Source organism: Anomaloglossus baeobatrachus, chromosome 6 (genome assembly GCF_048569485.1).
Source record: "Anomaloglossus baeobatrachus isolate aAnoBae1 chromosome 6, aAnoBae1.hap1, whole genome shotgun sequence".
Lineage (NCBI taxonomy): Eukaryota > Metazoa > Chordata > Amphibia > Anura > Aromobatidae > Anomaloglossus > Anomaloglossus baeobatrachus.
Genome location: NC_134358.1, coordinates 182,415,729 through 182,431,760, shown reverse-complemented (window position 1 = coordinate 182,431,760; position 16,032 = coordinate 182,415,729).

Here is a 16,032-nt window from a genome sequence, read left to right as displayed (position 1 = left end):
TTCCGCTGGGTTGCTACTTCACTGCTTGCAGGCTCCCAGGTGAGGCACCTGGGCAAATCCTCCCCAGCGGAGGGTGTCGGGCTCTCTTCATCCCAGCGGGAATATGGCAACATCTCTGGCTCTGGGCATGGATCCACTGCTGATGGCTCCGGGGTCAGCTCCTCAGCCTTCTGTTCTCCTCTCCCCCTTAGTTCTTCTGAGCACTCCTGTTGTGGCAGCGCTGGGGATGGGTGTTCATCAGCCGGCCAGGGCAATGGACTTTTTGGCGTGGATATTGCCGGAATCCTCCTGGGGGTGTGCGGAGGGAGCAGATACCGGTCCACCATCTCCTGTGGGAACTGGGCCTCTAGGTCAGCCTTCAGCTTCCAGTATTCGGGGTCCTCCCCTAGCAGGGACTTCCTAGCAGGGACTTCCTTAGACTGGGGAGCGGTGTCTGCTCTGGCCTTGCAGGCCGGGGTAAACAGTGGTACAGTCTTGTCTTGGCGGGCCGGGCCTAGCATGGCGGCGGCCTGGGTCAGCGTCACACCTGCGGCGTGGATGAGGGTCGCGGCGGCAGCCGGATCTTTGCGGGCCGGGCAGGGCATCGTTGCGGCGGCCTGGGCTTGGCGGGCCGCACCTGGCGTGGCTGCGGCCTGATTCAGCGTCGCCGCGCCGGGCGCCTCTTCAGGGACCGCGGGCGTGGCAGCAGGGGTCGGGGCACTCGCGCTGGCAGGGGCAACACTGGACTCACCCATCGGTGGCATCATCGGGGTCTGAGTCGTCGCCGCTCGGTCTGGCACTCGTCGCGTGGCTCTCCCCTCGTAGGCCTGAACCGCCGCAGCCATCTCCAGAAGCTCCGTGCGTCCCTCTCTGATCTGCTGCACGATCCTCGCCTCCAGTCGGTCACTGAACTGGGCAAGCTCCCGGGCCCACCAGGCAGCGGAACCCGGCTCTGGGCTCCTATCTTCAGACGCCATCTTCACCGCGTCGTCGCTGCTCTCCAGGTCTTCTCTCAGCAGCAGACTTCTGACTTCTTCTTGCAGCCGAAGTGCCAATTCCTTCACTTCCTGCAACTCCTTTCCCAGCAGCAGGCTTCTGGCTCCCTTTCTGTCCCGACGTCTCTGAACGCCTCCGCTCTCATCACTTGCGAGGACAGGACTCTTCAGGGGATCTCTGGGTAGCCACACCTCTTCGTGGGCGGTAACTTCTCCCAGCGCGGGCTGCTGTTGTTTTTCAGCGCGCTTTTCATGGTGGCAATATGGCGGCGCTTCCAATTTTCCAAGCGGACCGCCCAGGCACATGGTCACCTGTCTGAACAGGTCTAGTCCTTATCCTGTTCGTGACGCCAGATGTGAAGCCCCACAAGTGTTGTGTCGGTGCATTACCTTCAGGGACTCCACATGGATGGAACAGTCTGGTCACAGGTAGGGAACCTTCTTCTAGGATTGTCGTGACGCCACTCTCAGAATTGCGGTCAGTGGAGACCGCCACTGCAGGTTGGGGGTGCCTGGGGCTGATGGTAGGTGCAGTCAGTTGTAGTAGCCTCCTGAGAGTGAGGCATGCCCCAGGGTCCCGTGTAGGTGTGTAGAACCACAAGGCGCAGAATAACTCAACACAAGCAGGATGTCTTTCAGGGGTTTTACTCACGGAAGGTGGCAGGGTGAGTAACCCGGGCGTAGCTGGGATGAACCAGGCTGGAACCAGGTGTCCTTCAGGCTGACTGATGAGGGTGGCTACCGACTCGCCTTCCTTAGCCCTTTACGTTTTGGGGTAACCCCGACTTTTAGTCCCTATGGGGGTCACCCAGGGAAGTTGCTGGCGCCTCTCTCCCCTTCTTTTTGGCCCGTTTGCTTGTAGCCTGGACCAGATCACTCCAGCTGCTTGCCTCCTGTGAACTATGGGCCCTAACTGTGGCTACGTGGCTGCGGACTCTGTAGTGTTGTCTTGGGGGTGTAAAGTGCCCCCTCATGCAGGTTTGGCAAAGGAAAGGTGGATCTATCCCTGCACTGGGACCTGCTACCCGTTTGGGCCTGGTTCTCCCTGACAGTCTCCTTACTTTCCACTCCGTTGCTCTCTCTTTAGCTGTGTGTGGATTTCGGGTAGCACTCCCAGGTGACCGTTCTCCCCCGTCGGTAGTCACTGCGCGGACGCTGTTAGACTGCCACAGCTCCAGGGTCTGCTCCTCACGTCTGCTTTCCCTGAGCTGCACACTAAACCGGCTCACTCGTGGAACCTGCACTGCTACTCCTGTCTGAGCTCCACTTCCATGCTCCTCACTCCTCCACACTCTGCTTCAGACTGCCCCTCTCCTCCTCCTTCCTCTTTTCCCTTTTGTGCCTGCCTACGCCACCTAGCAACCAGGCTCTCTACCACACCCCTTGAGTGGAGATGGAGGCTTCGCCCCCTCCACCCCTCGGGTGGAGGTGGAGGCTTCGCCCCCTCCTGGGATCCCCAGGGGTCCTCTCAAAGGTACATGTGTGAGACCTGATCACTATGCGCCTGTGTAGTCACACCTCGGTCAGCCTTCTGGATTACCTGTGTTGTACTGTCCCCAGCATGGGTGCAGTACTCAGTGGTGCCTGACCAGGTCAGGGGCGCCACACTACCATACCCTGTGAGATTTGAAAGACCTAAAGGTATTGACTTCTTCCTTATTCTAACATATTACCTTTTTTTCTTAATGGCTGTCATAACCCTTTCACTTCCTAAAGGATGAAGTTGGCGAACCCACCCCTACTTCCCACAGTAAAGGGATAAGCCCTAAACTACATGGGGTAGACCATTCAGCCATCTCAACGCAAGCTTTCACTGTGCTATGGATAGCACAAGATTTGCAAGAAGTGCCATTCCAAGGATAGGTTTGACCAGAGCTGCAACATGTGGTGGTAACTAGTGATGAGTGAGCACTACCTTGCTCGGGTGCTGAGCTGGGCTAGGCTCATGTACCGAATATAATGGAAGTCAATGGGGAACTCGAGCATTTTTCAGAAACCTCTTCAGAGCTAGCACTCAAGCATGGTAGTGCTCGATCCTCACTATTGTTAACTTTTGGTTGACATGCTGCTGCAGTGTTGGTCAGCTGGTCGTGATTTATGAGAAAGGAGTGTTTTGATTTTTTGCTAGAACACACAATGCAGCTCTATATTTCTGTAAATATCCGGTTAGCCTTTTCGCATAAGCTGGTACACAGATCAATACTGTGCATATCACTACAAAGGTAATTAATCATTTAGCAAGACCCTGTACTAGGGTAGATTTTACCAGGATAATGAACTGGTACATTCTGTCTTCCACTCAGCTTGTGAGTTTTCAGAACTCTTCTTTCTGATTCCTTTCCCACTTTATATAATGTTTTACCTACATAATCATAGATTGACTGACATGTTTTTTTTTTATAAGGCAGGTATTTTTCTTCTCAGACTCATCTGGCTGATGGAGATCAAGATGCATGTTTCCCTTGCCTCCTTTGTATCATGTCCCCAAAAAAAGTTCAGTCCAGAGGGTTGGAATACTATCCCATCACTTAACATAAGATTCAGAAAAAAAGTAAAACTTCTAAGGAAATATGAACAATTCTCAGTACTGTGAGCCATGGGGCTATATGATACCGTATGATCGGGCAACAATTGTTGCCTCCCTCTTTGATCATCTAGGCCCCATGTTTTCCAGGACGCCACATGACAGCACGGTAGGAGTTGCTCCTTTGACCTTTACAGGGACAGGAAACGCAAGAGTTTAAAAGCCCCCTCCCCATCCCCTTCTCCTCAGTGTTTTTCCTGTCCCTGTACAGGACGGACGCAAGTCTTACCGTCGGGATGTACGGGGTCCAGGCGGATCGGGGGGGTCTTGCTCTCTCGTTCCGGCCTGTCAAGCAGCCCCTGGCCGACACCTCTAAAGGAGAGGTCCCTCAGCCGGCCGGTGGAGCAGGAGTTCCCGGCAAAGCCGCTTCCCTCAGGTGAGGGCTCTCGGCATCCCGCTGTCTGCCGCGGCCATGTGGCATTCCGGGTGTGCGCGCGCCATGCGTTCCAGCCTGACACGCACGCTGACGCATGTGCAGTGCAAAGACTTCCGCATTTCCTGGTCGGAATATGGTGGCGCCCTGGAAGGCGGCGTGTGATCCAGGACGGAACACTGGAGGCGGGAACGGGCCCTGTTGTCGCCCAAACAGGTATCAAACCTTGGGAACGGGGAAATGTGCATTCTGTGTGTTTCTGTATAACGACCTACTCACTGCTTATTACAATGGATGAAGGTGACAGGTCAGATGCTAGCCCCCCTGATGAGTCCCAGGGTCACGTAAGTGCAGGTGCGTCAGGAATCTGGCCTGTAGTGGTGTGGGTAGAGCCTGATTCTGTCTCCCCTTCCTTTAGGATTCTTCCACGGCTCGCACCGGCACTATCCCTAAAAAAGTTCAGAGGAAGTCGGCCAGAATAAAAAAGTACGCAGTCTGTCATTCACATCTGTCAGAGTCCTGCACTAACATTAGAAATTTAGGCTTGGAACTTTCTAAGTAGATTATGCTGCATGGTGAGGTTGCTGCCTCATGTTTTGCTGGGTTCAGCAGACCTCATGTTTAAGTCCAGAATTTACCTGTTGATGGAACCTTATGGGGATCCTCCTGTTGTGGTTTCATAACACATTTGATTCCACTATTATCTCACCAGACCGGATTCTGTCTGATTTACTCCTTCTATAGGAGGGAAAATTGTGGATATAACACATTATCTCGCATTTGGAACTTGCCCTCCAGCTGAACTTCCAGATGAGTTACTTGGTTCAGGTGTGACTAAATTGGCATTTAGGATACCACTCATGAAGTAGGTGTATCCTGAAGTTCACAGGTGAATTACACTCTTAGGGGTAACTCTGATGGGGCCTCACAACTCCGGCCTCGCGCCTCAGAGTTCTGGCCTCGTGATGACTCTGGCTCACGCTTCACTGCGCTGGCCTCCTGGCTCCGGCCTCCTGGCTCCAGCCTCGCGCCTCATGACTCCAGGCTCCGGCCTCGAGCCTCCTGGCTCGTACCTCACAACTTGGGACTCCGGCGTCGCGCCTCACGGCTTTGACCTCAGCCCACACGCCACACAGCTCTGACCACACGTTGGCTTGGCACCTTGGGTCTGTCAAGGCCTCACTGCTTGACGTCTGGTCTTACTGTTTCTCAGCCTTGCCCTTCATGGCTTGGCTTCACTGGCTCTTGGCCTCTGGGCTTGTGCTTGGGCCTCTAGGCTTGTGCCTCTGGGCTTGTGGCTTGTGCCTCTGGACTTGTGCCTTGTGCCTCTAGGCTTGTGCCTCTGGGCTTGTGGCTTGTGCCTCTCGGCTTGTGCCTCTGGCCTTGTGCCTTGTGCCTCTAGGCTTGTGCTTCTGGCCTTGTGCCTTGTGCCTCTAGGCTTGTGCTTCTGGGCTTGTGCCTTGTGTCTCTGGGCTTGTGCTTCTGGGCTTGTGCCTTGTGTCTCTAGGCTTGTGCCTCTGGGCTTGTGTCTTGTGTCTCTAGGCTTGTGCCTCTGGGCTTGTGCCTTGTGTCTAGGCTTGTGCCTCTGGGCTTGTGCCTTGTGTCTCTAGGCTTGTGCCTCTGGGCTTGTGCCTTGTGTCTAGGCTTGTGCCTCTGGGCTTGTGCCTTGTGTCTCTAGGCTTGTGCCTCTGGGCTTGTGCCTTGTGTCTCTAGGCTTGTGCCTCTGGGTTTGTGCCTTGTGTGTCTGGGCTTGTGCCTCTGGGCTTGTGCCTTGTGTCTCTAAGCTTGTGCCTCTGGGCTTGTGCCTTGTGTCTCTAAGCTTGTGCATCTGGGCTTGTGCCTTGTGCCTCTGGGCTTGTGCCTTGTGCCTCTAGGCTTGTGCCTCTGGGCTTGTGCCTTGTGCCTTGGGCTTGTGCCTCTGGGCTTGGGGCTTGTGCCTCTGGGCTTGGGGATTGTGCCTCTGGGCTTGTGCCTTGTTCCTCTGGGATTGTGCCTTGTGCCTCCGGGCTTGTGCCTCCGGGCTTGCGCATTACGCTTCATGCTTCTGGCCTTGTGCGTCTTGCATTGCGCCTTGTACCTCTGGCCTTGCGCCTATGGCATTGCGCCTTGTGCCTCTGGCCTTGCGCCTATGGCATTGCACCTTGTGCCTCTGGCCTTGCGCCTCTGGCATTGCGCCTTGTGCCTCTGGCCTTGCACCTCTGGCATTGCGCCTTGCGCCTCTGGCCTTGCACCTCTGGCATTGTGCCTGGCACCTCTGGCATTGCGCCTTGCGCCTCGAGGCTTGCGCCTTGCGCTTCATGTTCCGGCCTTGCGTGTCTGGCATTGCGCCTTGTGCCTCTGGCATTGTGCCTTGCGCCTCTGGCCTTGCGCCTCTGGCCTTGTGCCTTGCGCCTCTGGCCTTGCGCTTCCGGACTTGCGCCTTGCGCTTCATGTTCTGGCCTTGCGAGTCTGGCATTGGGCCTTGCGCCTCTGCGCCTTGCACTTCTGTGCCTCTGCACATTGGACCTTGCGCCTCTGCGCCTTGGGCCTTGCGCTTCTGCACCTTGGGCCTTATGCCTCTGCGACTTTGGCCTTGCGCCTCTGCGCCTTTGGCCTTGCAGTGGCCTCGTCCCTTGCGCCTCGGGCTGCATACTTCGCATCTTGGGTCTCTAGCATCGGCTTTGGTTAGAAGGGCCTCACGCTTCGGGAACTGCACTTGGCTTAGCCATGATAGGCAGCCATGTTTGAGTTGGCCTAGTATTTCTCCTTATTATGGCTCAGAAATGGAATCTGAGTTCAGCTACGGTCCTTCCTTTCTAATCAGTAGTATTCAGCGGTGCATAGTTGCTTAGCTCTGGTCTCTCATTTATAACTTATGACGAATGAGAAATGTTTATCGAGTTCATCCTATGGTGGAAAGAACTGAATGTAGCCGATCATGGTATTAGCCCCGTTTTACTGTGACGGGTCCTTTGATGGCAATTGAACTGGTTTTCTGGACCATTGTTCAACATCTGGAATCTCGTAAATAACCTGTGAGGTTTTCCAGCCTCTTGTGGCAGGAAGCTCCATAGTCTCCCTCATAGGCTCACTGCTCTCAAGGGATAAAATCCAGGGTCTCACCACTGTCACATGAACTATCACTCTGTGATTATTAGAGGCCCTCACTCCTCTGGAAGATGTTCCCTGGTCACTATGGAAGACTGTGTGTTATGTTTACGCTAGTGTCCGATATGGTGGTAATTACATGCTAATGGAGTATAGTGCATTTCTGGTTGGGTAGTCTGCCCAGGTGATAGTGGTTTCTTTACACCAGCTCAGGGCAACACTAGTCTCCTGTATTGCAGCCACGGATAGGGCAAACCACTTCTTTAAATTCCAATACCTATACTGTATACAGTGTATCTATGAGGTTTGGCCACCTACATTCGGGGACGCTTCCTCACATCCAGATTCCATACCCCGCTGTCCTTGGCATCTGCATCTTGGGAACAAGGCTTCCTTCAAGTGGTCGGATGATGTACTTGGCTTACTAATATCGGAAGACGTGCCTTCCGGCCTCCAACTCTTCATGTCTTTAGTTTCCTGATGGTCCTTCTCATTACTCGAGGTCCAGTAGTTTATGCATTGACATCTCGGGCTTCTGGAGCCAGCATGTGACCTCTGGCGGTACGGTGGGCTGGTCTGTGACCAGGGGTAGTCGTTTGAACCTAGGAGAGCTGATGTCAGTACTGACCTGGTTTATTACGCTCTGACAAGTTCTTCTTGATCTAGCCGGTGGTCATTCTATCGGGCTGTGGTTTATTCATTCCTGGATAGGCTGTTAAGGGCTTTAACTTCTATTCTATAGTTGCGGTGTTAAGAATGTTCATTTAATCCATTTTCAGGTGTATCTCACTATATCTGGTCTCTGTAGTATAAGCTGTCTGCCTCATTTATTCTCATTCCCACCATGAAGAGCTCCTTCACTCTTTGGACGTCTGACAAACAGTTCTGGCATATTTGGAGGCTACCCGAGCTGGCGCGTAGATTCTGCCCTCTTGGAGCAATTTGCGGGACAGAACCAAGGGAAGACGGTGTCTAAGACAACTCTGTCTCGGTGGGTTAGGTCCACTATTTCAGCTACTTACCAGTCCGCGGATCGGGACCTCCCAACTCGCATTAGGGCCCACTCCGCCAGGGCTCTGTCCACTTCTTGGGCGGAGAGGGCGGGGGGTTCCTTGGAACTGATTTGTCGTACGGCTACGTGGTCGGGTCCCCACACGTTTTGTAAGCATTATAAACTGGGCCTTCTCAACGATCAGCACATGTTGTTCAATAAAAGGGCTTTGCTGGCTGTGGTCCCCCCCTCATAGGGATTACTTTGGCATTCTCCTACCGTGCTGTCATGTGGCGTCCTGGAAAATAGGAATTACTACTTACCGGTAATGATGTTTCCAGGAGCCAACATGACAGCACGCTTATTCCCTCCCGTCTGATTAGGTACCGTGTGTTGTACGTTCTGCATTAATGAAATGGTGTTATCTCCCATCCTGGTGTGGTACTTGAAAAATCACTGAGGAGAGGGGGATGGGGAGGGGTTTTTAAACTCTTGCGTTTCCTGTCCATGTAAAGGTCAAAGGAGCAACTCCTACCGTGCTGTCATGTTGGCTCCTGGAAACATCATTACCGGTAAGTAGTAATTCCTATTTTCACATTGTGCCTCAACACCCAAGCGAAACAATGGCACCCTTGTTTGTGACCCATAATGAACATATCTCCCTGTCTATGCTCCATGGTCTCATTTCTTTATTCCCTGCTTGTTCTTTTCCTGGGCAGATAAACTCACTTGCGTTTACCTATCAGGTGTTTTCCCAAAACTTATGTTTAGCAGTAAATTGCTCCATTGTTCTTTGCTCTCTTCCCAATCAAATCAGTCTCTCACATTCATTGTTTGGTTTGCCTGCCAACCTGGGTTCTTGTCAATCCCATCACAGGATGTACTACAACCATGTTCCTGACCTTACCCAATAAATGTAACTTATTTTAGTCATGTTCCAAAATTCAGAAACACACAACTTCTCTTTTATCAAAGGACATCATTTACATTGACTTGACCAATATAGAATTATTACATAGCCAAAAGTCTACAACATTAATTAGTCTGATGGTGTCTTCTGAACTTAAGTGTATGGGTGTACCCCCAGAGGTGTAGCCAGGGGTTCAGCTTAGGGGGATGGGGGGCTGAAACATCTGAGTGAGCCCCTAAACAGTAACCCTGATAATAACTATGGTGGCACTGCCCAATAGTGGGTACAGGGGAACCTCAGTAGATGACAACGCTGTTAGTGAAATTAAATCTCTACACAAAGACCAGCACCATTATTACTGCCACATGGTGACTGTATACTGTTAGATACCAGACCTGTAGAAAATGTAAGAGAGCACAGTATAGTTATAGATTGAGACTTATGCGGGCGTCACACGAGACGATCTATCGTGCGATATGTCGTCGGGGTCACGGTTTTCGTGACGCACATCCGGCATCGTTTGCGACGTTGTTTCGTGTGACACCTACGAGCGTCTCAGAACGATCGCAAATCAGTTGCAAATCGTGTATCATTTACACGTCGTTTATTTTTAAAAAATCGTTTATTCTTCTTTGCGCCGGTTGTTCATCGTACCCGGGGTAGCACACATCAATCCATGTGACACCCTGGGAACAATGAACTGCAGCTTACCTGCGGCCGCCGGCAATGCTGAAGGAAGAAGGTGGGCGGTATGTTTACGTCCCGCTCATCTCCACCCCTCCGCTGCTATTGGCCGGCCGCTGTGTGACGTCGCTGTGACGCCGAACGTTCCTCTCCCTTCAGGAAGTGGATGTTCGCCGCCCACAGTGAGGTCGCTCAGCAGGTAATTGCGTGAGACGGCGGTTTAACGACTTTGTGCTCCACGGGCAACTAATTGCCCGTGACGCACAAACGACGGGGGCGGGTACGATCGCTCGTGCGATAGCACGATAGATCGTATCGTGTGACACCCGCATTACAGATGACATTTTTTTTAATTGAGTTGTTCACTTTTCCCATCCTTTCCATCTGGACCAGATCGCCATAACATCTTCTATCGATCACTAATGAGCTCAGAGCTGGTCGATGCCCAAGCCTGCCTGTGCAATGCAGAATCACCCGAGAAAGCATAGTGTGGCATGTTAGAGTCTGTAGTCTCAACAGCGTCATGACACTTGGTGAGTTTAAAGCCAAACACCGTGTGACACAGCCTTAATTATTCTGTCTTGTACTACATCTTGCTGTGTCCCCTCTCTACGAGCTACATTGCTTGGAATTCTCAACCTGAAAGTCTAGGTAAACTAGTTGCATCCCTGCCAGTTGGTTCCATGTGACTAATTCCAGGTACCATGGAATAATCACTAGCCTCAGAATCTAGATCCCGTCTGTGAAACTAACTTCAGGTACTTTTATATAATCTCTAGTTTCTTCTGTAACTAATTTGAAACACCTTTAAATAATCTTTAGATTCATTAAACAAATTTCAAACACATTGAAAAAATCTCTAGTTTCAAAATCTGACTCAAAATCTGATAATGACGCTAAATTCTATAATATCTGTCTCAGTCCTTGCACTCCTATTCTGTTCTTGAGGCAGAAGAAGAAGATAAAAAAACACTACAAATGCAGCTATAAAATCACCATGTTCCCAATAGTCCAAAATGCCTAACATTTACTGTCACCTGTCAAGGAACGAATGCTTCAGAATTGATCAAGAAAAAGATGCAATCTGTCACTCATCAGGCTTCATTTTACTTGCACTATTATAAATCAAAGTTTCTTGGGCTAAAGCCCCCGTCACACGCTACGATATATCTAACGATATGTTGTCGGGGTCACTGAATTCGTGACGCACATCCGGCATCGTTACAGATGTCGTAGCGTGTGACACCTCCGAATGACTGTTGACGAGTAAAAATACTCACCTTATCGTTGCTCGTTGACACGTCGTTCATTTTCATAATGTCGTTCCTCCTTCTGCGCTCCGGTTGTTTGTCGTTCCCGTGGCAGCACACATCGCTACGTGTGACACCCCGGGAACGATGAACACAGCTTACCTGCGTCCCGCCGGCAATGCGGAAGGAAGGAGATGGGCAGGATGCTACGTCCCGCTCATCTCTGCCCCTCCGCTTCTATTTGGCGGACGCTGTGTGACGTCGCTGTGACACCGAACGTCCCTCCCCCTTCAGGAAGAGGATGTTCGCCGCCCACTGCGACGCCGTGAGGGAGGTAAGTACGTGTGACAGGGGTTAACGACATTGTGCGCCACGGGCAACAAATTGCCCGAGACGCACAAACGACGGGGGCGATCGCTCATGCAATCGCACGATATATTGAAGCATGTGACGGGGCCTTAAGTGTCTTATATCTTTCTGTGTATGCAAATATGTCACATATTGTAGTGAGCCAGAGATTGCTTGACAATAATCTCAATTTCATATGGATGGCACTGCAGGGTAAGAGGTGTTCAGTGGTAGAAAGTTTATTCCAACAATATTAATACATTTTGATAAATAACCACGGCACTTAAGGTTGCACATAAACTGAATTTATTATGCAAAGTAGAATTAAACTCACATTTTTTTTAAATACCATATTCTGCGGTTTATAAGATGCCTCGAATTATAAGACGCACCCCAAATTTTGAGAAGAAAAATCCTGTGGTGTCTTCCCGGGGAGGGGTATCAGTGGTGGTGGAGTGGGGTCACAGGAAGCAGTGGCAGTGGTGGAGTACGGCGGTGCGGCAGGTGTCCCAGATGCTGGCTGTGGGCGCTGTGGGTGAGGCAGGCAACATCCAGAAACTGTCAGCTGTGCAGGTTTCAAAGAAATGGTGCCTGGGGTCAGCGCGAGCGCAGATTGAGCTATTGGCTCAATGACAAGGCTGAGATCCCTCTGCGCATTCTCCTTAAGTTCGCTGTTGGGAGATCATTGGGTTGGAGGTGGTGCATGTACAGATGAGATCTTGAGTCGAGAGCTCCTTCTGCGCATGCGCCGACTCCAGGCACCATTATTTGAACCTTGTACTGCTACCATTTTCAAGATGGCCCCTACCAGTACCTCACCGCCCGCAGCCCAGCAGCACAGCGCCTGCAGTCCCAACAGCAAAGCCCTAGCAGCACAATGCATCAACTGCAGCCCCAGCAGAACAGCATCGCGGCTACCTTCTGCTACCCCTCTCCACTACCTCCCAGTAAGCTACATTTGAATTATAAGATGCACACCTTATTTTCCTCCCAAATTTTTGGGAGCAAAAGTGCATCTTAGAATATGAAAAATATGGTAATTTTTCGAAACCGAAACTTGAGTGGTGAAACGCGCGTAGAGGTATAGGTGACGGCATCCAACCATGTGGTGACTACCTATTTACTGCTGATATGACTTCAGGTATGAACTAAATATAGACATAAATGTTTTGAGGGTGAATACTTTGTCATTTCTATACATGTATTGAATGGTATCCATTTGTGGCCCCTGTGTGACCTATGCTCACTGTATTCACTATCTTACTATATATAGTCCTTGGATATTAGGAGGTCATTGGATGTCCACATGTGGATGCATGCAAATATGTGTATGTTTTATACATTTAATACGGGCATTTAATTTTCATCGAGGGTGAATATCCTGCCATACAGATACATGTATTGAATGGTATCCGCTTGTGGCCTCTATGTGACCTACAGTCATTTGCACTTATAATTTTACTATATATAGTTCTCCTTGCACACAAGGAGACTATTCGATGTCCACGTATGGATATATACAAGCATGGTAATGTGTACTTCATACATACTAACTCCCTCAAAAAGCCTTTATAATTTAGCCAATACTGAGGTCTAATAGATAATATACTACAGGTGGTCACCATCTGTTTGGAGACCGCTACCTAATTATTATTGGTGCGACTATACTATTCTTCCCCATTCTTCACAAAACTGTTGTCCTATTGCTATTTGAATTAATGTGATGTTGTTATATATTATGTTTATGAATAAAAATAATCTTCACTTTTGAAAACAATTTTGGATTCCTCTACAATTATTGTAGGTGGTACCAATGTTAGAAAGTCTGGGAGGACCAAAATATTTTTTCAAGTATTTTGTGTCGTGTTTATACAATTATTTAAAACAGATGTTACACGCACACTATTTTACATAATAAATTCAGTCTAAGTGCAACCATAAATGCCGTGAATATTATTGAAAATAATGGATTACACACTCTGTGGACAAGACATGGGATTGTCTAAACATTTAACATTCCCATGACCAAAGTGATTCATATTGAGGTGCAGTGGTCCCTACGCCAACTCAATGAAAATCTTCTGTACTGCTTCTTCTCACACTTGTCGGCAAGTGATCATTCAAAAAACAAAAAAAAAAAATCTTTATTTTTATATAGCGCTAACATATTCCGCAGCGCTTCACATAAATCAGGAACGCTGTCCCCATTGGGGCTCACAATCTAAATTCCCTATCTGTATGTCTTTGGAGTGTGGGAGGAAACCGGGGTACCCAGAGGAAATCCACGCAAACACGGGGAGAACATACAAACTCCTTGCAGATGTTGTCCTTGGTGGGATTCAAACCCAGGACCCCAGCGCTGCAAGGCTGCAGTGCTAACCACTAAGCCACCATGGTCAGAATTTGTGTAATAGGCTAAGTTCACACATCCTGTGTTTTGCATCAGTCACAATCCGTCGCCTTGGGGAATTACGGTAACCTGCAAAATATTTTGCAGGAATCCTGTATTTCCCCATAGACTTCTATTAGCGACGGATTGCGACTGATGACCCTGCGTTGCATCCGCTGCGTCGCGGTCCGTCGTTTTTGACTGACCGCCGAGCGGGGAGCAACGCAGAATGTAACGTTTTTCGGGCCGTCAAAATTAACGCGCCGCGCAGGAATCCGTCGCCATCCGTCAAGCTTGTAATGCATGTCTATGGTGCTGGATTCCGTCGTAATCCGTCTTACAACGGAATCCAGCGCAGGATTCCGTCATGCTCTACTGAGCATGCCCAGCATGCTTGGCAGGCCCACTGGGCTGTCCCAAACACAGACGGATCATGACTGATCCGTCAAAAAACGGACGCACAGCGGATGTAACGGACGCAACTGATCCGTTTTTTCACAGGATTCCTGTGAAAGGAATCCTGTGAAAAACACATCAGTTGCATCAGTTGACATCTTGAAAATGACTGATCCGTTGCTGACGGACCTGACGGATTGAAAACACAGGATGTGTGAACTTAGCCATACTTGAGCAGCCAAACTATTGGTCTCAGATTTACCAGTGAGGTGGTCTTTCTAAAACCCATTGCAACTAACAGCTTACTTTGTTGGGATAGATGTCCTCCTGACCGTCTTAGGCCTAAACACATGTCCTTGAAAACCACGCACGTGTAAAACGGGCTGTTTTTCGGGTCCGTTTTCCGTTTTTTAGGTCCGTTTTTATGGTATGTGTGGCCTGCGTGTGTATCCCGTATGCTAGCCGTATGTGCGTGTGGAATGTCCGTGTGTGCGTGAGTGAAATAACTGACATGTGTATGTGTTGTCCGTGTGAAATGTACGTGTGTGATGCAAAATGTCGTTACTACATGTCGGAAGACAGAGTAGCGGGATGAGAATGAACTCGGGTGAACTTCACCCGACTTCATTGTCATGCTGCGGCTCTGTCTGTGCCGTGTACTGATTAGCGGTCACCTGTGAAGGATTCACCGGTGACCGCTAATCCCCCGAGTTACTGAAGTGTCCCCCCCTCTCTCATACTCACCGATCCCCGATCACCGGCGCTGCACGGCGTTCACACTGCTCCGCCGGCTTTTTCTAATTTGAAAAAGCCGGCCGCTCATTAAACAATCTCGTATTCCCTGCTTTCTCCACCCACCGGCGCCTGTGATTGGTTGCAGTGAGACACGCCCCCACGCTGAGTGACAGGTGTCTCACTGCACCCAATCACAGCAGCCGGTGGGCGTGTCACTATGGAGTATAGAAATAAATAAATAAATAATTAAAAAAAACGGCGTGCGGTCCCCCCCCATTTTAATACCAGCCAGATAAAGCCATACGGCTGAAGGCTGGTATTCTCAGGATGGGGAGCTCCACGTTATGGGGAGCCCCCCAGCCTAACAATATCAGTCAGCAGCCGCCCAGAATTGCCGCATACATTATATGCGACAGTTCTGGGGCTATACCCGGCTCTTCCTGATTTGCCCTGGTGCGTTGGCAAATCGGGGTAATAACGAGTTATTGGCAGCCCATAGCTGCCAATAAGTCCTAGATTAATCATGTCAGGCGTCTCCCCGAGATACCTTCCATGATTAATCTGTAAGTGACAGTTAAAAAACACACACACACACACCTGAAAAAATAATTTATTAGAAATAAAAAACACTAACAAAGTCCCTCATCACCAATTTATTAACCCCGACAAAGCCCTCCATGTCCGGCGTAATCCACAGACCTCCAGCGTCGCATCCAGCTCTGCTGCATGCAGGTGACAGGAGCAGCAGAAGACACCGCCGCTCCTGTCAGCTCTACGCAGCAACTGAGGTGAGTAGCGCGATCAGCTGAGCTGTCACTGAGGTTACCCGCGGCCACCGCTGGATCCAGCGGTGGCCGCGAGTTACCTGACTAACAGCAGCTGATCGCGCTACTCACCTCATTTGTTGCGTGGAGCTGACAGGAGCGGCGGTGTCTTCTGCTGCTCCGGTCACCTCCATGCAGCAGAGCTGGATGCGACGCTGGAGGTCCATGGTTTACGCCGGACATGGAGGGCTTTGTCGGGGTTAATAATTTGGGGATGACGGACTTTGTTAGTGTTTTTTATTTCTAATAAATTATTTTTTCGGGTGTGTGTGTGTTTTTTAACTGTCACTTACAGATTAATCATGGAAGGTATCTCGGGGAGACGCCTGACATGATTAATCTAGGACATATTGGCAGCTATGGGCTGCCAATAACTCCTTATTACCACGATTTGACAACGCACCAGGGCAAATCGGGAAGAGCCGGGTACAGCCCCAGAACTGTCGCATATAATGTATGCGGCAATTCTGGGCGGCTGCTGACTGAT